Source organism: Anomaloglossus baeobatrachus, unplaced genomic scaffold (genome assembly GCF_048569485.1).
Source record: "Anomaloglossus baeobatrachus isolate aAnoBae1 unplaced genomic scaffold, aAnoBae1.hap1 Scaffold_419, whole genome shotgun sequence".
Taxonomy (NCBI): domain Eukaryota; kingdom Metazoa; phylum Chordata; class Amphibia; order Anura; family Aromobatidae; genus Anomaloglossus; species Anomaloglossus baeobatrachus.
In genome coordinates, this window is record NW_027443525.1 from 216,384 (window position 1) to 241,891 (window position 25,508).

The following is a 25,508-nucleotide window of genomic DNA, read 5'->3' on the forward strand; positions in this document are numbered from 1 at the left end:
TGTGTTAGATAAAAATTCATTTCAATTCGCTAATCGGGCTAATATGAATCAGGTGAATCGAGTTCTGCTTTTGGAAACTGGGTTAAGAAGGGGTGCACCGTTCCTGGAGGTACTGCAATACCAGGTCAATGCGTGGAGTGGACAGAGCAAGCTCTTTTTCCATCTCCCTGTTCTAAAAATCCATTTAATATATGGTCCCCAGATAGGGGACGTATCAGATATTAAACTGATAAGAACAGATGAGATTTCATCCGCAAATTTCAGAAAACGGTCATCGGCCACCACACAATAGCGCAGTGCCGCAGGTGATCGCCTCCCGAGCCCAGGAACCACCAGCCAGAAGGGGACGTAAGCACCAAAAGGCGCAACAATCCCCAAGGCCGGCGGTTGTGCAAGCCCGGGCCCCTCCCAGCCAAGACCAAGGCAAACCCAATGAAGGGACTACACTTGATCTTAGCCAAAAGGCCGAGAAGCGATAACCAGAATTGGTTTGGGCCTCGAGTGGCACCCTGGCCTATGCCGGACACATCTTAGGGAGAGAGAGCGAGAGGGAGACAAACCCACGCCTACACAAGACATTTTGTCACCCAAGCCAACCCTTGAAAAGGCTGCTTTGCAGAGCAAAAACAAGAAGAATGGTGCGTTTTGCAGCCGCCGCCCACTGCAATGAATCTGAATAACTCCTCCTTTAGGGCGCAAGCAACTCCCCTCCCCCTTGCAGTCTTTCCAATTCACGATACAAAAAGACGGACAGGACAGGTTGCCTGACTTTCCGTCACTGCCACCCTTTGCCATCCTTACCCGTAGAAAGCCCTTTCATCATCCCCAAACCCTAATCTTTTCCCTTTCCTTCCCAGCCCCCAAACCCTGCCCTCTGTACCTTTCTCACCACCCGCTTCCCTTCTCCTGTCATCCCCCTACCACCCGGGAAAAAAAGAGATTGCCCCCTCCTTCCACTAGCCCACCCTCCCACCCAAAGAACAACTTCTTCTGCGCAGCTTGTTTTCTAGGCAGCAGCGCTATTGTGATGTCATCGGGGGGCATTGTGACAAGCCGCCAGTGTTCCGTCTCTTCATGTTGTGCACTGTTCAAACCGAAAATACATCAACAGGCAGGCTACAGAAAAGCTTACTAACAAAGGTTAGAGAGGGGCTTTCTCAGAGGGCTTTTTACAGTTTGTCTATTCCCAATTAGCCGGTTTAGTATACTTAATGAAAGTACTAATTCTTTCATAGGCCGCCCATTCTTAGTATTTGACGTTCAGGTAACAACAGGTAACTTTATTTGGAGTGGAAGCAGAGAGATAACACCAGATGCCAATTGTAGATCCTCTCACACCTGTGGTCACTGCAGCATCTGACTCCACTTTGTCCAAAAGGGATCTATTCCATTCAATTACACATGATCTAGATTAGACTGACAACAAGATACTGCACGGGACATAGCAGAGTTGGTGAAGTTGAGTGGTGATGAGTTTGCTATTTGGATGAATAAAGCAAGTAAAAAGTGTGTTAGATAAAAATTCATTTCAATTCGCTAATCGGGCTAATATGAATCAGGTGAATCGAGTTCTGCTTTTGGAAACTGGGTTAAGAAGGGGTGCACCGTTCCTGGAGGTACTGCAATACCAGGTCAATGCGTGGAGTGGACAGAGCAAGCTCTTTTTCCATCTCCCTGTTCTAAAAATCCATTTAATATATGGTCCCCAGATAGGGGACGTATCAGATATTAAACTGATAAGAACAGATACTACACTTGATCTTAGCCAAAAGGCCGAGAAGCGATAACCAGAATTGGTTTGGGCCTCGAGTGGCACCCTGGCCTATGCCGGACACATCTTAGGGAGAGAGAGCGAGAGGGAGACAAACCCACGCCTACACAAGACATTTTGTCACCCAAGCCAACCCTTGAAAAGGCTGCTTTGCAGAGCAAAAACAAGAAGAATGGTGCGTTTTGCAGCCGCCGCCCACTGCAATGAATCTGAATAACTCCTCCTTTAGGGCGCAAGCAACTCCCCTCCCCCTTGCAGTCTTTCCAATTCACGATACAAAAAGACGGACAGGACAGGTTGCCTGACTTTCCGTCACTGCCACCCTTTGCCATCCTTACCCGTAGAAAGCCCTTTCATCATCCCCAAACCCTAATCTTTTCCCTTTCCTTCCCAGCCCCCAAACCCTGCCCTCTGTACCTTTCTCACCACCCGCTTCCCTTCTCCTGTCATCCCCCTACCACCCGGGAAAAAAAGAGATTGCCCCCTCCTTCCACTAGCCCACCCTCCCACCCAAAGAACAACTTCTTCTGCGCAGCTTGTTTTCTAGGCAGCAGCGCTATTGTGATGTCATCGGGGGGCATTGTGACAAGCCGCCAGTGTTCCGTCTCTTCATGTTGTGCACTGTTCAAACCGAAAATACATCAACAGGCAGGCTACAGAAAAGCTTACTAACAAAGGTTAGAGAGGGGCTTTCTCAGAGGGCTTTTTACAGTTTGTCTATTCCCAATTGGCCGGTTTAGTATACTTAATGAAAGTACTAATTCTTTCATAGGCCGCCCATTCTTAGTATTTGACGTTCAGGTAACAACAGGTAACTTTATTTGGAGTGGAAGCAGAGAGATAACACCAGATGCCAATTGTAGATCCTCTCACACCTGTGGTCACTGCAGCATCTGACTCCACTTTGTCCAAAAGGGATCTATTCCATTCAATTACACATGATCTAGATTAGACTGACAACAAGATACTGCACGGGACATAGCAGAGTTGGTGAAGTTGAGTGGTGATGAGTTTGCTATTTGGATGAATAAAGCAAGTAAAAAGTGTGTTAGATAAAAATTCATTTCAATTCGCTAATCGGGATAATATGAATCAGGTGAATCGAGTTCTGCTTTTGGAAACTGGGTTAAGAAGGGGTGCACCGTTCCTGGAGGTACTGCAATACCAGGTCAATGCGTGGAGTGGACAGAGCAAGCTCTTTTTCCATCTCCCTGTTCTAAAAATCCATTTAATATATGGTCCCCAGATAGGGGACGTATCAGATATTAAACTGATAAGAACAGATACTACACTTGATCTTAGCCAAAAGGCCGAGAAGCGATAACCAGAATTGGTTTGGGCCTCGAGTGGCACCCTGGCCTATGCCGGACACATCTTAGGGAGAGAGAGCGAGAGGGAGACAAACCCACGCCTACACAAGACATTTTGTCACCCAAGCCAACCCTTGAAAAGGCTGCTTTGCAGAGCAAAAACAAGAAGAATGGTGCGTTTTGCAGCCGCCGCCCACTGCAATGAATCTGAATAACTCCTCCTTTAGGGCGCAAGCAACTCCCCTCCCCCTTGCAGTCTTTCCAATTCACGATACAAAAAGACGGACAGGACAGGTTGCCTGACTTTCCGTCACTGCCACCCTTTGCCATCCTTACCCGTAGAAAGCCCTTTCATCATCCCCAAACCCTAATCTTTTCCCTTTCCTTCCCAGCCCCCAAACCCTGCCCTCTGTACCTTTCTCACCACCCGCTTCCCTTCTCCTGTCATCCCCCTACCACCCGGGAAAAAAAGAGATTGCCCCCTCCTTCCACTAGCCCACCCTCCCACCCAAAGAACAACTTCTTCTGCGCAGCTTGTTTTCTAGGCAGCAGCGCTATTGTGATGTCATCGGGGGGCATTGTGACAAGCCGCCAGTGTTCCGTCTCTTCATGTTGTGCACTGTTCAAACCGAAAATACATCAACAGGCAGGCTACAGAAAAGCTTACTAACAAAGGTTAGAGAGGGGCTTTCTCAGAGGGCTTTTTACAGTTTGTCTATTCCCAATTAGCCGGTTTAGTATACTTAATGAAAGTACTAATTCTTTCATAGGCCGCCCATTCTTAGTATTTGACGTTCAGGTAACAACAGGTAACTTTATTTGGAGTGGAAGCAGAGAGATAACACCAGATGCCAATTGTAGATCCTCTCACACCTGTGGTCACTGCAGCATCTGACTCCACTTTGTCCAAAAGGGATCTATTCCATTCAATTACACATGATCTAGATTAGACTGACAACAAGATACTGCACGGGACATAGCAGAGTTGGTGAAGTTGAGTGGTGATGAGTTTGCTATTTGGATGAATAAAGCAAGTAAAAAGTGTGTTAGATAAAAATTCATTTCAATTCGCTAATCGGGCTAATATGAATCAGGTGAATCGAGTTCTGCTTTTGGAAACTGGGTTAAGAAGGGGTGCACCGTTCCTGGAGGTACTGCAATACCAGGTCAATGCGTGGAGTGGACAGAGCAAGCTCTTTTTCCATCTCCCTGTTCTAAAAATCCATTTAATATATGGTCCCCAGATAGGGGACGTATCAGATATTAAACTGATAAGAACAGATACTACACTTGATCTTAGCCAAAAGGCCGAGAAGCGATAACCAGAATTGGTTTGGGCCTCGAGTGGCACCCTGGCCTATGCCGGACACATCTTAGGGAGAGAGAGCGAGAGGGAGACAAACCCACGCCTACACAAGACATTTTGTCACCCAAGCCAACCCTTGAAAAGGCTGCTTTGCAGAGCAAAAACAAGAAGAATGGTGCGTTTTGCAGCCGCCGCCCACTGCAATGAATCTGAATAACTCCTCCTTTAGGGCGCAAGCAACTCCCCTCCCCCTTGCAGTCTTTCCAATTCACGATACAAAAAGACGGACAGGACAGGTTGCCTGACTTTCCGTCACTGCCACCCTTTGCCATCCTTACCCGTAGAAAGCCCTTTCATCATCCCCACACCCTAATCTTTTCCCTTTCCTTCCCAGCCCCCAAACCCTGCCCTCTGTACCTTTCTCACCACCCGCTTCCCTTCTCCTGTCATCCCCCTACCACCCGGGAAAAAAAGAGATTGCCCCCTCCTTCCACTAGCCCACCCTCCCACCCAAAGAACAACTTCTTCTGCGCAGCTTGTTTTCTAGGCAGCAGCGCTATTGTGATGTCATCGGGGGGCATTGTGACAAGCCGCCAGTGTTCCGTCTCTTCATGTTGTGCACTGTTCAAACCGAAAATACATCAACAGGCAGGCTACAGAAAAGCTTACTAACAAAGGTTAGAGAGGGGCTTTCTCAGAGGGCTTTTTACAGTTTGTCTATTCCCAATTAGCCGGTTTAGTATACTTAATGAAAGTACTAATTCTTTCATAGGCCGCCCATTCTTAGTATTTGACGTTCAGGTAACAACAGGTAACTTTATTTGGAGTGGAAGCAGAGAGATAACACCAGATGCCAATTGTAGATCCTCTCACACCTGTGGTCACTGCAGCATCTGACTCCACTTTGTCCAAAAGGGATCTATTCCATTCAATTACACATGATCTAGATTAGACTGACAACAAGATACTGCACGGGACATAGCAGAGTTGGTGAAGTTGAGTGGTGATGAGTTTGCTATTTGGATGAATAAAGCAAGTAAAAAGTGTGTTAGATAAAAATTCATTTCAATTCGCTAATCGGGCTAATATGAATCAGGTGAATCGAGTTCTGCTTTTGGAAACTGGGTTAAGAAGGGGTGCACCGTTCCTGGAGGTACTGCAATACCAGGTCAATGCGTGGAGTGGACAGAGCAAGCTCTTTTTCCATCTCCCTGTTCTAAAAATCCATTTAATATATGGTCCCCAGATAGGGGACGTATCAGATATTAAACTGATAAGAACAGATACTACACTTGATCTTAGCCAAAAGGCCGAGAAGCGATAACCAGAATTGGTTTGGGCCTCGAGTGGCACCCTGGCCTATGCCGGACACATCTTAGGGAGAGAGAGCGAGAGGGAGACAAACCCACGCCTACACAAGACATTTTGTCACCCAAGCCAACCCTTGAAAAGGCTGCTTTGCAGAGCAAAAACAAGAAGAATGGTGCGTTTTGCAGCCGCCGCCCACTGCAATGAATCTGAATAACTCCTCCTTTAGGGCGCAAGCAACTCCCCTCCCCCTTGCAGTCTTTCCAATTCACGATACAAAAAGACGGACAGGACAGGTTGCCTGACTTTCCGTCACTGCCACCCTTTGCCATCCTTACCCGTAGAAAGCCCTTTCATCATCCCCAAACCCTAATCTTTTCCCTTTCCTTCCCAGCCCCCAAACCCTGCCCTCTGTACCTTTCTCACCACCCGCTTCCCTTCTCCTGTCATCCCCCTACCACCCGGGAAAAAAAGAGATTGCCCCCTCCTTCCACTAGCCCACCCTCCCACCCAAAGAACAACTTCTTCTGCGCAGCTTGTTTTCTAGGCAGCAGCGCTATTGTGATGTCATCGGGGGGCATTGTGACAAGCCGCCAGTGTTCCGTCTCTTCATGTTGTGCACTGTTCAAACCGAAAATACATCAACAGGCAGGCTACAGAAAAGCTTACTAACAAAGGTTAGAGAGGGGCTTTCTCAGAGGGCTTTTTACAGTTTGTCTATTCCCAATTAGCCGGTTTAGTATACTTAATGAAAGTACTAATTCTTTCATAGGCCGCCCATTCTTAGTATTTGACGTTCAGGTAACAACAGGTAACTTTATTTGGAGTGGAAGCAGAGAGATAACACCAGATGCCAATTGTAGATCCTCTCACACCTGTGGTCACTGCAGCATCTGACTCCACTTTGTCCAAAAGGGATCTATTCCATTCAATTACACATGATCTAGATTAGACTGACAACAAGATACTGCACGGGACATAGCAGAGTTGGTGAAGTTGAGTGGTGATGAGTTTGCTATTTGGATGAATAAAGCAAGTAAAAAGTGTGTTAGATAAAAATTCATTTCAATTCGCTAATCGGGCTAATATGAATCAGGTGAATCGAGTTCTGCTTTTGGAAACTGGGTTAAGAAGGGGTGCACCGTTCCTGGAGGTACTGCAATACCAGGTCAATGCGTGGAGTGGACAGAGCAAGCTCTTTTTCCATCTCCCTGTTCTAAAAATCCATTTAATATATGGTCCCCAGATAGGGGACGTATCAGATATTAAACTGATAAGAACAGATACTACACTTGATCTTAGCCAAAAGGCCGAGAAGCGATAACCAGAATTGGTTTGGGCCTCGAGTGGCACCCTGGCCTATGCCGGACACATCTTAGGGAGAGAGAGCGAGAGGGAGACAAACCCACGCCTACACAAGACATTTTGTCACCCAAGCCAACCCTTGAAAAGGCTGCTTTGCAGAGCAAAAACAAGAAGAATGGTGCGTTTTGCAGCCGCCGCCCACTGCAATGAATCTGAATAACTCCTCCTTTAGGGCGCAAGCAACTCCCCTCCCCCTTGCAGTCTTTCCAATTCACGATACAAAAAGACGGACAGGACAGGTTGCCTGACTTTCCGTCACTGCCACCCTTTGCCATCCTTACCCGTAGAAAGCCCTTTCATCATCCCCAAACCCTAATCTTTTCCCTTTCCTTCCCAGCCCCCAAACCCTGCCCTCTGTACCTTTCTCACCACCCGCTTCCCTTCTCCTGTCATCCCCCTACCACCCGGGAAAAAAAGAGATTGCCCCCTCCTTCCACTAGCCCACCCTCCCACCCAAAGAACAACTTCTTCTGCGCAGCTTGTTTTCTAGGCAGCAGCGCTATTGTGATGTCATCGGGGGGCATTGTGACAAGCCGCCAGTGTTCCGTCTCTTCATGTTGTGCACTGTTCAAACCGAAAATACATCAACAGGCAGGCTACAGAAAAGCTTACTAACAAAGGTTAGAGAGGGGCTTTCTCAGAGGGCTTTTTACAGTTTGTCTATTCCCAATTAGCCGGTTTAGTATACTTAATGAAAGTACTAATTCTTTCATAGGCCGCCCATTCTTAGTATTTGACGTTCAGGTAACAACAGGTAACTTTATTTGGAGTGGAAGCAGAGAGATAACACCAGATGCCAATTGTAGATCCTCTCACACCTGTGGTCACTGCAGCATCTGACTCCACTTTGTCCAAAAGGGATCTATTCCATTCAATTACACATGATCTAGATTAGACTGACAACAAGATACTGCACGGGACATAGCAGAGTTGGTGAAGTTGAGTGGTGATGAGTTTGCTATTTGGATGAATAAAGCAAGTAAAAAGTGTGTTAGATAAAAATTCATTTCAATTCGCTAATCGGGCTAATATGAATCAGGTGAATCGAGTTCTGCTTTTGGAAACTGGGTTAAGAAGGGGTGCACCGTTCCTGGAGGTACTGCAATACCAGGTCAATGCGTGGAGTGGACAGAGCAAGCTCTTTTTCCATCTCCCTGTTCTAAAAATCCATTTAATATATGGTCCCCAGATAGGGGACGTATCAGATATTAAACTGATAAGAACAGATACTACACTTGATCTTAGCCAAAAGGCCGAGAAGCGATAACCAGAATTGGTTTGGGCCTCGAGTGGCACCCTGGCCTATGCCGGACACATCTTAGGGAGAGAGAGCGAGAGGGAGACAAACCCACGCCTACACAAGACATTTTGTCACCCAAGCCAACCCTTGAAAAGGCTGCTTTGCAGAGCAAAAACAAGAAGAATGGTGCGTTTTGCAGCCGCCGCCCACTGCAATGAATCTGAATAACTCCTCCTTTAGGGCGCAAGCAACTCCCCTCCCCCTTGCAGTCTTTCCAATTCACGATACAAAAAGACGGACAGGACAGGTTGCCTGACTTTCCGTCACTGCCACCCTTTGCCATCCTTACCCGTAGAAAGCCCTTTCATCATCCCCAAACCCTAATCTTTTCCCTTTCCTTCCCAGCCCCCAAACCCTGCCCTCTGTACCTTTCTCACCACCCGCTTCCCTTCTCCTGTCATCCCCCTACCACCCGGGAAAAAAAGAGATTGCCCCCTCCTTCCACTAGCCCACCCTCCCACCCAAAGAACAACTTCTTCTGCGCAGCTTGTTTTCTAGGCAGCAGCGCTATTGTGATGTCATCGGGGGGCATTGTGACAAGCCGCCAGTGTTCCGTCTCTTCATGTTGTGCACTGTTCAAACCGAAAATACATCAACAGGCAGGCTACAGAAAAGCTTACTAACAAAGGTTAGAGAGGGGCTTTCTCAGAGGGCTTTTTACAGTTTGTCTATTCCCAATTAGCCGGTTTAGTATACTTAATGAAAGTACTAATTCTTTCATAGGCCGCCCATTCTTAGTATTTGATGTTCAGGTAACAACAGGTAACTTTATTTGGAGTGGAAGCAGAGAGATAACACCAGATGCCAATTGTAGATCCTCTCACACCTGTGGTCACTGCAGCATCTGACTCCACTTTGTCCAAAAGGGATCTATTCCATTCAATTACACATGATCTAGATTAGACTGACAACAAGATACTGCACGGGACATAGCAGAGTTGGTGAAGTTGAGTGGTGATGAGTTTGCTATTTGGATGAATAAAGCAAGTAAAAAGTGTGTTAGATAAAAATTCATTTCAATTCGCTAATCGGGCTAATATGAATCAGGTGAATCGAGTTCTGCTTTTGGAAACTGGGTTAAGAAGGGGTGCACCGTTCCTGGAGGTACTGCAATACCAGGTCAATGCGTGGAGTGGACAGAGCAAGCTCTTTTTCCATCTCCTTGTTCTAAAAATCCATTTAATATATGGTCCCCAGATAGGGGACGTATCAGATATTAAACTGATAAGAACAGATACTACACTTGATCTTAGCCAAAAGGCCGAGAAGCGATAACCAGAATTGGTTTGGGCCTCGAGTGGCACCCTGGCCTATGCCGGACACATCTTAGGGAGAGAGAGCGAGAGGGAGACAAACCCACGCCTACACAAGACATTTTGTCACCCAAGCCAACCCTTGAAAAGGCTGCTTTGCAGAGCAAAAACAAGAAGAATGGTGCGTTTTGCAGCCGCCGCCCACTGCAATGAATCTGAATAACTCCTCCTTTAGGGCGCAAGCAACTCCCCTCCCCCTTGCAGTCTTTCCAATTCACGATACAAAAAGACGGACAGGACAGGTTGCCTGACTTTCCGTCACTGCCACCCTTTGCCATCCTTACCCGTAGAAAGCCCTTTCATCATCCCCAAACCCTAATCTTTTCCCTTTCCTTCCGAGCCCCCAAACCCTGCCCTCTGTACCTTTCTCACCACCCGCTTCCCTTCTCCTGTCATCCCCCTACCACCCGGGAAAAAAAGAGATTGCCCCCTCCTTCCACTAGCCCACCCTCCCACCCAAAGAACAACTTCTTCTGCGCAGCTTGTTTTCTAGGCAGCAGCGCCATTGTGATGTCATCGGGGGGCATTGTGACAAGCCGCCAGTGTTCCGTCTCTTCATGTTGTGCACTGTTCAAACCGAAAATACATCAACAGGCAGGCTACAGAAAAGCTTACTAACAAAGGTTAGAGAGGGGCTTTCTCAGAGGGCTTTTTACAGTTTGTCTATTCCCAATTAGCCGGTTTAGTATACTTAATGAAAGTACTAATTCTTTCATAGGCCGCCCATTCTTAGTATTTGACGTTCAGGTAACAACAGGTAACTTTATTTGGAGTGGAAGCAGAGAGATAACACCAGATGCCAATTGTAGATCCTCTCACACCTGTGGTCACTGCAGCATCTGACTCCACTTTGTCCAAAAGGGATCTATTCCATTCAATTACACATGATCTAGATTAGACTGACAACAAGATACTGCACGGGACATAGCAGAGTTGGTGAAGTTGAGTGGTGATGAGTTTGCTATTTGGATGAATAAAGCAAGTAAAAAGTGTGTTAGATAAAAATTCATTTCAATTCGCTAATCGGGCTAATATGAATCAGGTGAATCGAGTTCTGCTTTTGGAAACTGGGTTAAGAAGGGGTGCACCGTTCCTGGAGGTACTGCAATACCAGGTCAATGCGTGGAGTGGACAGAGCAAGCTCTTTTTCCATCTCCCTGTTCTAAAAATCCATTTAATATATGGTCCCCAGATAGGGGACGTATCAGATATTAAACTGATAAGAACAGATACTACACTTGATCTTAGCCAAAAGGCCGAGAAGCGATAACCAGAATTGGTTTGGGCCTCGAGTGGCACCCTGGCCTATGCCGGACACATCTTAGGGAGAGAGAGCGAGAGGGAGACAAACCCACACCTACACAAGACATTTTGTCACACAAGCCAACCCTTGAAAAGGCTGCTTTGCAGAGCAAAAACAAGAAGAATGGTGCGTTTTGCAGCCGCCGCCCACTGCAATGAATCTGAATAACTCCTCCTTTAGGGCGCAAGCAACTCCCCTCCCCCTTGCAGTCTTTCCAATTCACGATACAAAAAGACGGACAGGACAGGTTGCCTGACTTTCCGTCACTGCCACCCTTTGCCATCCTTACCCGTAGAAAGCCCTTTCATCATCCCCAAACCCTAATCTTTTCCCTTTCCTTCCCAGCCCCCAAACCCTGCCCTCTGTACCTTTCTCACCACCCGCTTCCCTTCTCCTGTCATCCCCCTACCACCCGGGAAAAAAAGAGATTGCCCCCTCCTTCCACTAGCCCACCCTCCCACCCAAAGAACAACTTCTTCTGCGCAGCTTGTTTTCTAGGCAGCAGCGCTATTGTGATGTCATCGGGGGGCATTGTGACAAGCCGCCAGTGTTCCGTCTCTTCATGTTGTGCACTGTTCAAACCGAAAATACATCAACAGGCAGGCTACAGAAAAGCTTACTAACAAAGGTTAGAGAGGGGCTTTCTCAGAGGGCTTTTTACAGTTTGTCTATTCCCAATTAGCCGGTTTAGTATACTTAATGAAAGTACTAATTCTTTCATAGGCCGCCCATTCTTAGTATTTGACGTTCAGGTAACAACAGGTAACTTTATTTGGAGTGGAAGCAGAGAGATAACACCAGATGCCAATTGTAGATCCTCTCACACCTGTGGTCACTGCAGCATCTGACTCCACTTTGTCCAAAAGGGATCTATTCCATTCAATTACACATGATCTAGATTAGACTGACAACAAGATACTGCACGGGACATAGCAGAGTTGGTGAAGTTGAGTGGTGATGAGTTTGCTATTTGGATGAATAAAGCAAGTAAAAAGTGTGTTAGATAAAAATTCATTTCAATTCGCTAATCGGGCTAATATGAATCAGGTGAATCGAGTTCTGCTTTTGGAAACTGGGTTAAGAAGGGGTGCACCGTTCCTGGAGGTACTGCAATACCAGGTCAATGCGTGGAGTGGACAGAGCAAGCTCTTTTTCCATCTCCCTGTTCTAAAAATCCATTTAATATATGGTCCCCAGATAGGGGACGTATCAGATATTAAACTGATAAGAACAGATACTACACTTGATCTTAGCCAAAAGGCCGAGAAGCGATAACCAGAATTGGTTTGGGCCTCGAGTGGCACCCTGGCCTATGCCGGACACATCTTAGGGAGAGAGAGCGAGAGGGAGACAAACCCACGCCTACACAAGACATTTTGTCACCCAAGCCAACCCTTGAAAAGGCTGCTTTGCAGAGCAAAAACAAGAAGAATGGTGCGTTTTGCAGCCGCCGCCCACTGCAATGAATCTGAATAACTCCTCCTTTAGGGCGCAAGCAACTCCCCTCCCCCTTGCAGTCTTTCCAATTCACGATACAAAAAGACGGACAGGACAGGTTGCCTGACTTTCCGTCACTGCCACCCTTTGCCATCCTTACCCGTAGAAAGCCCTTTCATCATCCCCAAACCCTAATCTTTTCCCTTTCCTTCCCAGCCCCCAAACCCTGCCCTCTGTACCTTTCTCACCACCCGCTTCCCTTCTCCTGTCATCCCCCTACCACCCGGGAAAAAAAGAGATTGCCCCCTCCTTCCACTAGCCCACCCTCCCACCCAAAGAACAACTTCTTCTGCGCAGCTTGTTTTCTAGGCAGCAGCGCTATTGTGATGTCATCGGGGGGCATTGTGACAAGCCGCCAGTGTTCCGTCTCTTCATGTTGTGCACTGTTCAAACCGAAAATACATCAACAGGCAGGCTACAGAAAAGCTTACTAACAAAGGTTAGAGAGGGGCTTTCTCAGAGGGCTTTTTACAGTTTGTCTATTCCCAATTAGCCGGTTTAGTATACTTAATGAAAGTACTAATTCTTTCATAGGCCGCCCATTCTTAGTATTTGACGTTCAGGTAACAACAGGTAACTTTATTTGGAGTGGAAGCAGAGAGATAACACCAGATGCCAATTGTAGATCCTCTCACACCTGTGGTCACTGCAGCATCTGACTCCACTTTGTCCAAAAGGGATCTATTCCATTCAATTACACATGATCTAGATTAGACTGACAACAAGATACTGCACGGGACATAGCAGAGTTGGTGAAGTTGAGTGGTGATGAGTTTGCTATTTGGATGAATAAAGCAAGTAAAAAGTGTGTTAGATAAAAATTCATTTCAATTCGCTAATCGGGCTAATATGAATCAGGTGAATCGAGTTCTGCTTTTGGAAACTGGGTTAAGAAGGGGTGCACCGTTCCTGGAGGTACTGCAATACCAGGTCAATGCGTGGAGTGGACAGAGCAAGCTCTTTTTCCATCTCCCTGTTCTAAAAATCCATTTAATATATGGTCCCCAGATAGGGGACGTATCAGATATTAAACTGATAAGAACAGATACTACACTTGATCTTAGCCAAAAGGCCGAGAAGCGATAACCAGAATTGGTTTGGGCCTCGAGTGGCACCCTGGCCTATGCCGGACACATCTTAGGGAGAGAGAGCGAGAGGGAGACAAACCCACGCCTACACAAGACATTTTGTCACCCAAGCCAACCCTTGAAAAGGCTGCTTTGCAGAGCAAAAACAAGAAGAATGGTGCGTTTTGCAGCCGCCGCCCACTGCAATGAATCTGAATAACTCCTCCTTTAGGGCGCAAGCAACTCCCCTCCCCCTTGCAGTCTTTCCAATTCACGATACAAAAAGACGGACAGGACAGGTTGCCTGACTTTCCGTCACTGCCACCCTTTGCCATCCTTACCCGTAGAAAGCCCTTTCATCATCCCCAAACCCTAATCTTTTCCCTTTCCTTCCCAGCCCCCAAACCCTGCCCTCTGTACCTTTCTCACCACCCGCTTCCCTTCTCCTGTCATCCCCCTACCACCCGGGAAAAAAAGAGATTGCCCCCTCCTTCCACTAGCCCACCCTCCCACCCAAAGAACAACTTCTTCTGCGCAGCTTGTTTTCTAGGCAGCAGCGCTATTGTGATGTCATCGGGGGGCATTGTGACAAGCCGCCAGTGTTCCGTCTCTTCATGTTGTGCACTGTTCAAACCGAAAATACATCAACAGGCAGGCTACAGAAAAGCTTACTAACAAAGGTTAGAGAGGGGCTTTCTCAGAGGGCTTTTTACAGTTTGTCTATTCCCAATTAGCCGGTTTAGTATACTTAATGAAAGTACTAATTCTTTCATAGGCCGCCCATTCTTAGTATTTGACGTTCAGGTAACAACAGGTAACTTTATTTGGAGTGGAAGCAGAGAGATAACACCAGATGCCAATTGTAGATCCTCTCACACCTGTGGTCACTGCAGCATCTGACTCCACTTTGTCCAAAAGGGATCTATTCCATTCAATTACACATGATCTAGATTAGACTGACAACAAGATACTGCACGGGACATAGCAGAGTTGGTGAAGTTGAGTGGTGATGAGTTTGCTATTTGGATGAATAAAGCAAGTAAAAAGTGTGTTAGATAAAAATTCATTTCAATTCGCTAATCGGGCTAATATGAATCAGGTGAATCGAGTTCTGCTTTTGGAAACTGGGTTAAGAAGGGGTGCACCGTTCCTGGAGGTACTGCAATACCAGGTCAATGCGTGGAGTGGACAGAGCAAGCTCTTTTTCCATCTCCCTGTTCTAAAAATCCATTTAATATATGGTCCCCAGATAGGGGACGTATCAGATATTAAACTGATAAGAACAGATACTACACTTGATCTTAGCCAAAAGGCCGAGAAGCGATAACCAGAATTGGTTTGGGCCTCGAGTGGCACCCTGGCCTATGCCGGACACATCTTAGGGAGAGAGAGCGAGAGGGAGACAAACCCACGCCTACACAAGACATTTTGTCACCCAAGCCAACCCTTGAAAAGGCTGCTTTGCAGAGCAAAAACAAGAAGAATGGTGCGTTTTGCAGCCGCCGCCCACTGCAATGAATCTGAATAACTCCTCCTTTAGGGCGCAAGCAACTCCCCTCCCCCTTGCAGTCTTTCCAATTCACGATACAAAAAGACGGACAGGACAGGTTGCCTGACTTTCCGTCACTGCCACCCTTTGCCATCCTTACCCGTAGAAAGCCCTTTCATCATCCCCAAACCCTAATCTTTTCCCTTTCCTTCCCAGCCCCCAAACCCTGCCCTCTGTACCTTTCTCACCACCCGCTTCCCTTCTCCTGTCATCCCCCTACCACCCGGGAAAAAAAGAGATTGCCCCCTCCTTCCACTAGCCCACCCTCCCACCCAAAGAACAACTTCTTCTGCGCAGCTTGTTTTCTAGGCAGCAGCGCTATTGTGATGTCATCGGGGGGCATTGTGACAAGCCGCCAGTGTTCCGTCTCTTCATGTTGTGCACTGTTCAAACCGAAAATACATCAACAGGCAGGCTACAGAAAAGCTTACTAACAAAGGTTAGAGAGGGGCTTTCTCAGAGGGCTTTTTACAGTTTGTCTATTCCCAATTAGCCGGTTTAGTATACTTAATGAAAGTACTAATTCTTTCATAGGCCGCCCATTCTTAGTATTTGACGTTCAGGTAACAACAGGTAACTTTATTTGGAGTGGAAGCAGAGAGATAACACCAGATGCCAATTGTAGATCCTCTCACACCTGTGGTCACTGCAGCATCTGACTCCACTTTGTCCAAAAGGGATCTATTCCATTCAATTACACATGATCTAGATTAGACTGACAACAAGATACTGCACGGGACATAGCAGAGTTGGTGAAGTTGAGTGGTGATGAGTTTGCTATTTGGATGAATAAAGCAAGTAAAAAGTGTGTTAGATAAAAATTCATTTCAATTCGCTAATCGGGCTAATATGAATCAGGTGAATCGAGTTCTGCTTTTGGAAACTGGGTTAAGAAGGGGTGCACCGTTCCTGGAGGTACTGCAATACCAGGTCAATGCGTGGAGTGGACAGAGCAAGCTCTTTTTCCATCTCCCTGTTCTAAAAATCCATTTAATATATGGTCCCCAGATAGGGGACGTATCAGATATTAAACTGATAAGAACAGATACTACACTTGATCTTAGCCAAAAGGCCGAGAAGCGATAACCAGAATTGGTTTGGGCCTCGAGTGGCACCCTGGCCTATGCCGGACACATCTTAGGGAGAGAGAGCGAGAGGGAGACAAACCCACGCCTACACAAGACATTTTGTCACCCAAGCCAACCCTTGAAAAGGCTGCTTTGCAGAGCAAAAACAAGAAGAATGGTGCGTTTTGCAGCCGCCGCCCACTGCAATGAATCTGAATAACTCCTCCTTTAGGGCGCAAGCAACTCCCCTCCCCCTTGCAGTCTTTCCAATTCACGATACAAAAAGACGGACAGGACAGGTTGCCTGACTTTCCGTCACTGCCACCCTTTGCCATCCTTACCCGTAGAAAGCCCTTTCATCATCCCCAAACCCTAATCTTTTCCCTTTCCTTCCCAGCCCCCAAACCCTGCCCTCTGTACCTTTCTCACCACCCGCTTCCCTTCTCCTGTCATCCCCCTACCACCCGGGAAAAAAAGAGATTGCCCCCTCCTTCCACTAGCCCACCCTCCCACCCAAAGAACAACTTCTTCTGCGCAGCTTGTTTTCTAGGCAGCAGCGCTATTGTGATGTCATCGGGGGGCATTGTGACAAGCCGCCAGTGTTCCGTCTCTTCATGTTGTGCACTGTTCAAACCGAAAATACATCAACAGGCAGGCTACAGAAAAGCTTACTAACAAAGGTTAGAGAGGGGCTTTCTCAGAGGGCTTTTTACAGTTTGTCTATTCCCAATTAGCCGGTTTAGTATACTTAATGAAAGTACTAATTCTTTCATAGGCCGCCCATTCTTAGTATTTGACGTTCAGGTAACAACAGGTAACTTTATTTGGAGTGGAAGCAGAGAGATAACACCAGATGCCAATTGTAGATCCTCTCACACCTGTGGTCACTGCAGCATCTGACTCCACTTTGTCCAAAAGGGATCTATTCCATTCAATTACACATGATCTAGATTAGACTGACAACAAGATACTGCACGGGACATAGCAGAGTTGGTGAAGTTGAGTGGTGATGAGTTTGCTATTTGGATGAATAAAGCAAGTAAAAAGTGTGTTAGATAAAAATTCATTTCAATTCGCTAATCGGGCTAATATGAATCAGGTGAATCGAGTTCTGCTTTTGGAAACTGGGTTAAGAAGGGGTGCACCGTTCCTGGAGGTACTGCAATACCAGGTCAATGCGTGGAGTGGACAGAGCAAGCTCTTTTTCCATCTCCCTGTTCTAAAAATCCATTTAATATATGGTCCCCAGATAGGGGACGTATCAGATATTAAACTGATAAGAACAGATACTACACTTGATCTTAGCCAAAAGGCCGAGAAGCGATAACCAGAATTGGTTTGGGCCTCGAGTGGCACCCTGGCCTATGCCGGACACATCTTAGGGAGAGAGAGCGAGAGGGAGACAAACCCACGCCTACACAAGACATTTTGTCACCCAAGCCAACCCTTGAAAAGGCTGCTTTGCAGAGCAAAAACAAGAAGAATGGTGCGTTTTGCAGCCGCCGCCCACTGCAATGAATCTGAATAACTCCTCCTTTAGGGCGCAAGCAACTCCCCTCCCCCTTGCAGTCTTTCCAATTCACGATATAAAAAGACGGACAGGACAGGTTGCCTGACTTTCCGTCACTGCCACCCTTTGCCATCCTTACCCGTAGAAAGCCCTTTCATCATCCCCAAACCCTAATCTTTTCCCTTTCCTTCCCAGCCCCCAAACCCTGCCCTCTGTACCTTTCTCACCACCCGCTTCCCTTCTCCTGTCATCCCCCTACCACCCGGGAAAAAAAGAGATTGCCCCCTCCTTCCACTAGCCCACCCTCCCACCCAAAGAACAACTTCTTCTGCGCAGCTTGTTTTCTAGGCAGCAGCGCTATTGTGATGTCATCGGGGGGCATTGTGACAAGCCGCCAGTGTTCCGTCTCTTCATGTTGTGCACTGTTCAAACCGAAAATACATCAACAGGCAGGCTACAGAAAAGCTTACTAACAAAGGTTAGAGAGGGGCTTTCTCAGAGGGCTTTTTACAGTTTGTCTATTCCCAATTAGCCGGTTTAGTATACTTAATGAAAGTACTAATTCTTTCATAGGCCGCCCATTCTTAGTATTTGACGTTCAGGTAACAACAGGTAACTTTATTTGGAGTGGAAGCAGAGAGATAACACCAGATGCCAATTGTAGATCCTCTCACACCTGTGGTCACTGCAGCATCTGACTCCACTTTGTCCAAAAGGGATCTATTCCATTCAATTACACATGATCTAGATTAGACTGACAACAAGATACTGCACGGGACATAGCAGAGTTGGTGAAGTTGAGTGGTGATGAGTTTGCTATTTGGATGAATAAAGCAAGTAAAAAGTGTGTTAGATAAAAATTCATTTCAATTCGCTAATCGGGCTAATATGAATCAGGTGAATCGAGTTCTGCTTTTGGAAACTGGGTTAAGAAGGGGTGCACCGTTCCTGGAGGTACTGCAATACCAGGTCAATGCGTGGAGTGGACAGAGCAAGCTCTTTTTCCATCTCCCTGTTCTAAAAATCCATTTAATATATGGTCCCCAGATAGGGGACGTATCAGATATTAAACTGATAAGAACAGATACTACACTTGATCTTAGCCAAAAGGCCGAGAAGCGATAACCAGAATTGGTTTGGGCCTCGAGTGGCACCCTGGCCTATGCCGGACACATCTTAGGGAGAGAGAGCGAGAGGGAGACAAACCCACGCCTACACAAGACATTTTGTCACCCAAGCCAACCCTTGAAAAGGCTGCTTTGCAGAGCAAAAACAAGAAGAATGGTGCGTTTTGCAGCCGCCGCCCACTGCAATGAATCTGAATAACTCCTCCTTTAGGGCGCAAGCAACTCCCCTCCCCCTTGCAGTCTTTCCAATTCACGATACAAAAAGACGGACAGGACAGGTTGCCTGACTTTCCGTCACTGCCACCCTTTGCCATCCTTACCCGTAGAAAGCCCTTTCATCATCCCCAAACCCTAATCTTTTCCCTTTCCTTCCCAGCCCCCAAACCCTGCCCTCTGTACCTTTCTCACCACCCGCTTCCCTTCTCCTGTCATCCCCCTACCACCCGGGAAAAAAAGAGATTGCCCCCTCCTTCCACTAGCCCACCCTCCCACCCAAAGAACAACTTCTTCTGCGCAGCTTGTTTTCTAGGCAGCAGCGCTATTGTGATGTCATCGGGGGGCATTGTGACAAGCCGCCAGTGTTCCGTCTCTTCATGTTGTGCACTGTTCAAACCGAAAATACATCAACAGGCAGGCTACAGAAAAGCTTACTATCAAAGGTTAGAGAGGGGCTTTCTCAGAGGGCTTTTTACAGTTTGTCTATTCCCAATTAGCCGGTTTAGTATACTTAATGAAAGTACTAATTCTTTCATAGGCCGCCCATTCTTAGTATTTGACGTTCAGGTAACAACAGGTAACTTTATTTGGAGTGGAAGCAGAGAGATAACACCAGATGCCAATTGTAGATCCTCTCACACCTGTGGTCACTGCAGCATCTGACTCCACTTTGTCCAAAAGGGATCTATTCCATTCAATTACACATGATCTAGATTAGACTGACAACAAGATACTGCACGGGACATAGCAGAGTTGGTGAAGTTGAGTGGTGATGAGTTTGCTATTTGGATGAATAAAGCAAGTAAAAAGTGTGTTAGATAAAAATTCATTTCAATTCGCTAATCGGGCTAATATGAATCAGGTGAATCGAGTTCTGCTTTTGGAAACTGGGTTAAGAAGGGGTGCACCGTTCCTGGAGGTACTGCAATACCAGGTCAATGCGTGGAGTGGACAGAGCAAGCTCTTTTTCCATCTCCCTGTTCTAAAAATCCATTTAATATATGGTCCCCAGATAGGGGACGTATCAGATATTAAACTGATAAGAACAGATACTACACTTGATCTTAGCCAAAAGGCCGAGAAGCGATAACCAGAATTGGTTTGGGCCTCGAGTGGCACCCTGGCCTATGCCGGACACATCTTAGGGAGAGAGAGCGAGAGGGAGACAAACCCACGCCTACACAAGACATTTTGTCACCCAAGCCAACCCTTGAAAAGGCTGCTTTGCAGAGCAAAAACAAGAAGAATGGTGCGTTTTGCAGCCGCCGCCCACTGCAATGAATCTGAATAACTCCTCCTTTAGGGCGCAAGCAACTCCCCTCCCCCTTGCAGTCTTTCCAATTCACAATACAAAAAGACGGACAGGACAGGTTGCCTGACTTTCCGTCACTGCCACCCTTTGCCATCCTTACCCGTAGAAAGCCCTTTCATCATCCCCAAACCCTAATCTTTTCCCTTTCCTTCCCAGCCCCCAAACCCTGCCCTCTGTACCTTTCTCACCACCCGCTTCCCTTCTCCTGTCATCCCCCTACCACCCGGGAAAAAAAGAGATTGCCCCCTCCTTCCACTAGCCCACCCTCCCACCCAAAGAACAACTTCTTCTGCGCAGCTTGTTTTCTAGGCAGCAGCGCTATTGTGATGTCATCGGGGGGCATTGTGACAAGCCGCCAGTGTTCCGTCTCTTCATGTTGTGCACTGTTCAAACCGAAAATACATCAACAGGCAGGCTACAGAAAAGCTTACTAACAAAGGTTAGAGAGGGGCTTTCTCAGAGGGCTTTTTACAGTTTGTCTATTCCCAATTAGCCGGTTTAGTATACTTAATGAAAGTACTAATTCTTTCATAGGCCGCCCATTCTTAGTATTTGACGTTCAGGTAACAACAGGTAACTTTATTTGGAGTGGAAGCAGAGAGATAACACCAGATGCCAATTGTAGATCCTCTCACACCTGTGGTCACTGCAGCATCTGACTCCACTTTGTCCAAAAGGGATCTATTCCATTCAATTACACATGATCTAGATTAGACTGACAACAAGATACTGCACGGGACATAGCAGAGTTGGTGAAGTTGAGTGGTGATGAGTTTGCTATTTGGATGAATAAAGCAAGTAAAAAGTGTGTTAGATAAAAATTCATTTCAATTCGCTAATCGGGCTAATATGAATCAGGTGAATCGAGTTCTGCTTTTGGAAACTGGGTTAAGAAGGGGTGCACCGTTCCTGGAGGTACTGCAATACCAGGTCAATGCGTGGAGTGGACAGAGCAAGCTCTTTTTCCATCTCCCTGTTCTAAAAATCCATTTAATATATGGTCCCCAGATAGGGGACGTATCAGATATTAAACTGATAAGAACAGATACTACACTTGATCTTAGCCAAAAGGCCGAGAAGCGATAACCAGAATCGGTTTGGGCCTCGAGTGGCACCCTGGCCTATGCCGGACACATCTTAGGGAGAGAGAGCGAGAGGGAGACAAACCCACGCCTACACAAGACATTTTGTCACCCAAGCCAACCCTTGAAAAGGCTGCTTTGCAGAGCAAAAACAAGAAGAATGGTGCGTTTTGCAGCCGCCGCCCACTGCAATGAATCTGAATAACTCCTCCTTTAGGGCGCAAGCAACTCCCCTCCCCCTTGCAGTCTTTCCAATTCACGATACAAAAAGACGGACAGGACAGGTTGCCTGACTTTCCGTCACTGCCACCCTTTGCCATCCTTACCCGTAGAAAGCCCTTTCATCATCCCCAAACCCTAATCTTTTCCCTTTCCTTCCCAGCCCCCAAACCCTGCCCTCTGTACCTTTCTCACCACCCGCTTCCCTTCTCCTGTCATCCCCCTACCACCCGGGAAAAAAAGAGATTGCCCCCTCCTTCCACTAGCCCACCCTCCCACCCAAAGAACAACTTCTTCTGCGCAGCTTGTTTTCTAGGCAGCAGCGCTATTGTGATGTCATCGGGGGGCATTGTGACAAGCCGCCAGTGTTCCGTCTCTTCATGTTGTGCACTGTTCAAACCGAAAATACATCAACAGGCAGGCTACAGAAAAGCTTACTAACAAAGGTTAGAGAGGGGCTTTCTCAGAGGGCTTTTTACAGTTTGTCTATTCCCAATTAGCCGGTTTAGTATACTTAATGAAAGTACTAATTCTTTCATAGGCCGCCCATTCTTAGTATTTGACGTTCAGGTAACAACAGGTAACTTTATTTGGAGTGGAAGCAGAGAGATAACACCAGATGCCAATTGTAGATCCTCTCACACCTGTGGTCACTGCAGCATCTGACTCCACTTTGTCCAAAAGGGATCTATTCCATTCAATTACACATGATCTAGATTAGACTGACAACAAGATACTGCACGGGACATAGCAGAGTTGGTGAAGTTGAGTGGTGATGAGTTTGCTATTTGGATGAATAAAGCAAGTAAAAAGTGTGTTAGATAAAAATTCATTTCAATTCGCTAATCGGGCTAATATGAATCAGGTGAATCGAGTTCTGCTTTTGGAAACTGGGTTAAGAAGGGGTGCACCGTTCCTGGAGGTACTGCAATACCAGGTCAATGCGTGGAGTGGACAGAGCAAGCTCTTTTTCCATCTCCCTGTTCTAAAAATCCATTTAATATATGGTCCCCAGATAGGGGACGTATCAGATATTAAACTGATAAGAACAGATACTACACTTGATCTTAGCCAAAAGGCCGAGAAGCGATAACCAGAATTGGTTTGGGCCTCGAGTGGCACCCTGGCCTATGCCGGACACATCTTAGGGAGAGAGAGCGAGAGGGAGACAAACCCACGCCTACACAAGACATTTTGTCACCCAAGCCAACCCTTGAAAAGGCTGCTTTGCAGAGCAAAAACAAGAAGAATGGTGCGTTTTGCAGCCGCCGCCCACTGCAATGAATCTGAATAACTCCTCCTTTAGGGCGCAAGCAACTCCCCTCCCCCTTGCAGTCTTTCCAATTCACGATACAAAAAGACGGACAGGACAGGTTGCCTGACTTTCCGTCACTGCCACCCTTTGCCATCCTTACCCGTAGAAAGCCCTTTCATCATCCCCAAACCCTAATCTTTTCCCTTTCCTTCCCAGCCCCCAAACCCTGCCCTCTGTACCTTTCTCACCACCCGCTTCCCTTCTCCTGTCATCCCCCTACCACCCGGGAAAAAAAGAGATTGCCCCCTCCTTCCACTAGCCCACCCTCCCACCCAAAGAACAACTTCTTCTGCGCAGCTTGTTTTCTAGGCAGCAGCGCTATTGTGATGTCATCGGGGGGCATTGTGACAAGCCGCCAGTGTTCCGTCTCTTCATGTTGTGCACTGTTCAAACCGAAAATACATCAACAGGCAGGCTACAGAAAAGCTTACTAACAAAGGTTAGAGAGGGGCTTTCTCAGAGGGCTTTTTACAGTTTGTCTATTCCCAATTAGCCGGTTTAGTATACTTAATGAAAGTACTAATTCTTTCATAGGCCGCCCATTCTTAGTATTTGACGTTCAGGTAACAACAGGTAACTTTATTTGGAGTGGAAGCAGAGAGATAACACCAGATGCCAATTGTAGATCCTCTCACACCTGTGGTCACTGCAGCATCTGACTCCACTTTGTCCAAAAGGGATCTATTCCATTCAATTACACATGATCTAGATTAGACTGACAACAAGATACTGCACGGGACATAGCAGAGTTGGTGAAGTTGAGTGGTGATGAGTTTGCTATTTGGATGAATAAAGCAAGTAAAAAGTGTGTTAGATAAAAATTCATTTCAATTCGCTAATCGGGCTAATATGAATCAGGTGAATCGAGTTCTGCTTTTGGAAACTGGGTTAAGAAGGGGTGCACCGTTCCTGGAGGTACTGCAATACCAGGTCAATGCGTGGAGTGGACAGAGCAAGCTCTTTTTCCATCTCCCTGTTCTAAAAATCCATTTAATATATGGTCCCCAGATAGGGGACGTATCAGATATTAAACTGATAAGAACAGATACTACACTTGATCTTAGCCAAAAGGCCGAGAAGCGATAACCAGAATTGGTTTGGGCCTCGAGTGGCACCCTGGCCTATGCCGGATACATCTTAGGGAGAGAGAGCGAGAGGGAGACAAACCCACGCCTACACAAGACATTTTGTCACCCAAGCCAACCCTTGAAAAGGCTGCTTTGCAGAGCAAAAACAAGAAGAATGGTGCGTTTTGCAGCCGCCGCCCACTGCAATGAATCTGAATAACTCCTCCTTTAGGGCGCAAGCAACTCCCCTCCCCCTTGCAGTCTTTCCAATTCACGATACAAAAAGACGGACAGGACAGGTTGCCTGACTTTCCGTCACTGCCACCCTTTGCCATCCTTACCCGTAGAAAGCCCTTTCATCATCCCCAAACCCTAATCTTTTCCCTTTCCTTCCCAGCCCCCAAACCCTGCCCTCTGTACCTTTCTCACCACCCGCTTCCCTTCTCCTGTCATCCCCCTACCACCCGGGAAAAAAAGAGATTGCCCCCTCCTTCCACTAGCCCACCCTCCCACCCAAAGAACAACTTCTTCTGCGCAGCTTGTTTTCTAGGCAGCAGCGCTATTGTGATGTCATCGGGGGGCATTGTGACAAGCCGCCAGTGTTCCGTCTCTTCATGTTGTGCACTGTTCAAACCGAAAATACATCAACAGGCAGGCTACAGAAAAGCTTACTAACAAAGGTTAGAGAGGGGCTTTCTCAGAGGGCTTTTTACAGTTTGTCTATTCCCAATTAGCCGGTTTAGTATACTTAATGAAAGTACTAATTCTTTCATAGGCCGCCCATTCTTAGTATTTGACGTTCAGGTAACAACAGGTAACTTTATTTGGAGTGGAAGCAGAGAGATAACACCAGATGCCAATTGTAGATCCTCTCACACCTGTGGTCACTGCAGCATCTGACTCCACTTTGTCCAAAAGGGATCTATTCCATTCAATTACACATGATCTAGATTAGACTGACAACAAGATACTGCACGGGACATAGCAGAGTTGGTGAAGTTGAGTGGTGATGAGTTTGCTATTTGGATGAATAAAGCAAGTAAAAAGTGTGTTAGATAAAAATTCATTTCAATTCGCTAATCGGGCTAATATGAATCAGGTGAATCGAGTTCTGCTTTTGGAAACTGGGTTAAGAAGGGGTGCACCGTTCCTGGAGGTACTGCAATACCAGGTCAATGCGTGGAGTGGACAGAGCAAGCTCTTTTTCCATCTCCCTGTTCTAAAAATCCATTTAATATATGGTCCCCAGATAGGGGACGTATCAGATATTAAACTGATAAGAACAGATACTACACTTGATCTTAGCCAAAAGGCCGAGAAGCGATAACCAGAATTGGTTTGGGCCTCGAGTGGCACCCTGGCCTATGCCGGACACATCTTAGGGAGAGAGAGCGAGAGGGAGACAAACCCACGCCTACACAAGACATTTTGTCACCCAAGCCAACCCTTGAAAAGGCTGCTTTGCAGAGCAAAAACAAGAAGAATGGTGCGTTTTGCAGCCGCC

The 25,508-nt window shown here is 46.8% G+C and overlaps 20 non-coding genes across 20 annotated transcripts; all 20 read right to left on the reverse strand.

The window, feature by feature from the left end:
- Positions 1–87: 87 nt before the first annotated feature.
- Positions 88–272, reverse strand: LOC142278638 (U2 spliceosomal RNA). Its single transcript, XR_012741455.1, has one exon. It is a non-coding gene; the product is annotated as a U2 spliceosomal RNA (small nuclear RNA).
- Positions 273–1,594: 1,322 nt separating this feature from the next.
- Positions 1,595–1,785, reverse strand: LOC142278556 (U2 spliceosomal RNA). The gene has a single exon (XR_012741381.1). It is a non-coding gene; the product is annotated as a U2 spliceosomal RNA (small nuclear RNA).
- A 1,117-nt stretch (positions 1,786–2,902) lies between these two features.
- LOC142278557 (U2 spliceosomal RNA) lies at positions 2,903–3,093 on the reverse strand. Its single transcript, XR_012741382.1, has one exon. It is a non-coding gene; the product is annotated as a U2 spliceosomal RNA (small nuclear RNA).
- Positions 3,094–4,210: 1,117 nt separating this feature from the next.
- Positions 4,211–4,401, reverse strand: LOC142278558 (U2 spliceosomal RNA). Its single transcript, XR_012741383.1, has one exon. It is a non-coding gene; the product is annotated as a U2 spliceosomal RNA (small nuclear RNA).
- Positions 4,402–5,518: 1,117 nt separating this feature from the next.
- LOC142278559 (U2 spliceosomal RNA) lies at positions 5,519–5,709 on the reverse strand. Its single transcript, XR_012741384.1, has one exon. It is a non-coding gene; the product is annotated as a U2 spliceosomal RNA (small nuclear RNA).
- Positions 5,710–6,826: 1,117 nt separating this feature from the next.
- Positions 6,827–7,017, reverse strand: LOC142278561 (U2 spliceosomal RNA). Its single transcript, XR_012741385.1, has one exon. It is a non-coding gene; the product is annotated as a U2 spliceosomal RNA (small nuclear RNA).
- Positions 7,018–8,134: 1,117 nt separating this feature from the next.
- Positions 8,135–8,325, reverse strand: LOC142278563 (U2 spliceosomal RNA). The gene has a single exon (XR_012741387.1). It is a non-coding gene; the product is annotated as a U2 spliceosomal RNA (small nuclear RNA).
- Positions 8,326–9,442: 1,117 nt separating this feature from the next.
- LOC142278469 (U2 spliceosomal RNA) lies at positions 9,443–9,633 on the reverse strand. The gene has a single exon (XR_012741303.1). It is a non-coding gene; the product is annotated as a U2 spliceosomal RNA (small nuclear RNA).
- Positions 9,634–10,750: 1,117 nt separating this feature from the next.
- LOC142278564 (U2 spliceosomal RNA) lies at positions 10,751–10,941 on the reverse strand. Its single transcript, XR_012741388.1, has one exon. It is a non-coding gene; the product is annotated as a U2 spliceosomal RNA (small nuclear RNA).
- Positions 10,942–12,058: 1,117 nt separating this feature from the next.
- LOC142278565 (U2 spliceosomal RNA) lies at positions 12,059–12,249 on the reverse strand. Its single transcript, XR_012741389.1, has one exon. It is a non-coding gene; the product is annotated as a U2 spliceosomal RNA (small nuclear RNA).
- A 1,117-nt stretch (positions 12,250–13,366) lies between these two features.
- Positions 13,367–13,557, reverse strand: LOC142278566 (U2 spliceosomal RNA). The gene has a single exon (XR_012741390.1). It is a non-coding gene; the product is annotated as a U2 spliceosomal RNA (small nuclear RNA).
- Positions 13,558–14,674: 1,117 nt separating this feature from the next.
- On the reverse strand, positions 14,675–14,865 carry LOC142278567 (U2 spliceosomal RNA). Its single transcript, XR_012741391.1, has one exon. It is a non-coding gene; the product is annotated as a U2 spliceosomal RNA (small nuclear RNA).
- Positions 14,866–15,982: 1,117 nt separating this feature from the next.
- On the reverse strand, positions 15,983–16,173 carry LOC142278568 (U2 spliceosomal RNA). The gene has a single exon (XR_012741392.1). It is a non-coding gene; the product is annotated as a U2 spliceosomal RNA (small nuclear RNA).
- A 1,117-nt stretch (positions 16,174–17,290) lies between these two features.
- Positions 17,291–17,481, reverse strand: LOC142278569 (U2 spliceosomal RNA). Its single transcript, XR_012741393.1, has one exon. It is a non-coding gene; the product is annotated as a U2 spliceosomal RNA (small nuclear RNA).
- A 1,117-nt stretch (positions 17,482–18,598) lies between these two features.
- On the reverse strand, positions 18,599–18,789 carry LOC142278570 (U2 spliceosomal RNA). Its single transcript, XR_012741394.1, has one exon. It is a non-coding gene; the product is annotated as a U2 spliceosomal RNA (small nuclear RNA).
- Positions 18,790–19,906: 1,117 nt separating this feature from the next.
- Positions 19,907–20,097, reverse strand: LOC142278572 (U2 spliceosomal RNA). The gene has a single exon (XR_012741395.1). It is a non-coding gene; the product is annotated as a U2 spliceosomal RNA (small nuclear RNA).
- A 1,117-nt stretch (positions 20,098–21,214) lies between these two features.
- On the reverse strand, positions 21,215–21,405 carry LOC142278573 (U2 spliceosomal RNA). Its single transcript, XR_012741396.1, has one exon. It is a non-coding gene; the product is annotated as a U2 spliceosomal RNA (small nuclear RNA).
- A 1,117-nt stretch (positions 21,406–22,522) lies between these two features.
- LOC142278575 (U2 spliceosomal RNA) lies at positions 22,523–22,713 on the reverse strand. The gene has a single exon (XR_012741398.1). It is a non-coding gene; the product is annotated as a U2 spliceosomal RNA (small nuclear RNA).
- Positions 22,714–23,830: 1,117 nt separating this feature from the next.
- Positions 23,831–24,021, reverse strand: LOC142278576 (U2 spliceosomal RNA). The gene has a single exon (XR_012741399.1). It is a non-coding gene; the product is annotated as a U2 spliceosomal RNA (small nuclear RNA).
- A 1,117-nt stretch (positions 24,022–25,138) lies between these two features.
- LOC142278577 (U2 spliceosomal RNA) lies at positions 25,139–25,329 on the reverse strand. Its single transcript, XR_012741400.1, has one exon. It is a non-coding gene; the product is annotated as a U2 spliceosomal RNA (small nuclear RNA).
- Between the last annotated feature and the right edge of the window lie 179 nt (positions 25,330–25,508).